The following is a 1425-nucleotide window of genomic DNA, read 5'->3' as shown; positions in this document are numbered from 1 at the left end:
TTTCCTCTGCGACTTGAGTCTTTGGTCTCAAAGATGTTTTGTTACCAAAACATGAGCATATGACAGGCCCCAATAAACAGAAGTTTCTTAGAGACGGTAGCCATGACACATGGGGACTGTTGATCCACTTGGAAATAAGATATGATTCCTTTCACCGGAGGTGGAATGTCGTCATATAATCCTTGATATAAATTAGACACAATCATTTCTAATACTGGTTTATTTCAGAAAGAGAAAGGAGTGAAAAACCATTCCTTGTTTTGGAGTGACTGCCTTGATTCCCTTCTGCCCTGTCCTGGGGAGTGACCACTTCCTGGCTTAATCAGATTCAAAGGCTTGCTGACTGAGCTAATTGTTTCTCAACTCAACCTGCCTAGTGGTTCCAGCATAAAGCCAACATCCTTTGTGCACAATAGATCCACATTCCCAGCACAATTTCCCACAAAACAAAGTAAAAAGAAGCACTCGGACCACTTTTCATTACATTGAATTTAAATGTTTTAAAGCCAAACAAGGCTTTTTGCCTCTCTCAAAGTTTAACATCACTACAATTATTTTTGAATTTTTAATAGGGATTTTTGTATGGCTTTATTCCTAAATAGGACTAAGTTTCACTATGAAGTTCTGCATTGTTTTCACTGAACTGGCTTCTCCTTGGTAATTTTATTATTAATTAAATTTTTGAGTAAATTGCAGAGATGGAAGTTTGCAGTTGTAAAATAAACTTTGAGAAGTAATTTACCGGTTGAATAAAACACTGATCTCCATCCCTTCTTGAATCACAATTCTAATTGGAGTTGTTGGGCTTGTGTACATTTAAGCAATTGCAAAAGTTCATCTCTTCATTTTTCATGCATTTGAGAAAATGTGTATTTGATTTTGACTGATAGGATACATTTGAATGTCCCTTCCAAGATAATATCTTGTAGACAAAGAACACTTTCTGAAGCTATCTGAATAATTTTTGTATTCAATAATGATATCTTTTAATAAAATCATGAAAGATAATTGTATGCATGGAAATGTGGAGAGTAGATTTTGAGTCAGAGGGAGCTGGGAGTTTGTGTCCTTGGGGAAGGGCAAATTATTTAACGAGGCTGGGTCTGTTTCTTCATATGAGAAATGGGAATAAATTAGTATTTATCTCATAAGTGGTTGGTTGGGGGGAATCAAATGAGCTATTATATGTAAATGCTTAGCACTGAGCTCAGCTCAGCTAGGACATTCAGGAAGTTACCAGTTATTACACTGGGACATTCTGTCTTTAGAGCTTTTTTGGCATGGAACAAAGACATGGTCATTACCGTTTCTTTTATCCAAACATTAGATTTGACTCTTCCTTATCAACTTGGTAAAACTCCCAAAGGACCTTCCTATGTGCTGTGAGGAGAGAAGCATCTCTCTGATTCTCTGCTTTCTCTTTTG

Source organism: Spermophilus citellus, assembly GCF_964194105.1.
Source record: "Spermophilus citellus genome assembly, chromosome: 7".
NCBI classification, from domain to species: domain Eukaryota; kingdom Metazoa; phylum Chordata; class Mammalia; order Rodentia; family Sciuridae; genus Spermophilus; species Spermophilus citellus.
Note: the sequence above shows the minus strand (reverse complement) of the source record.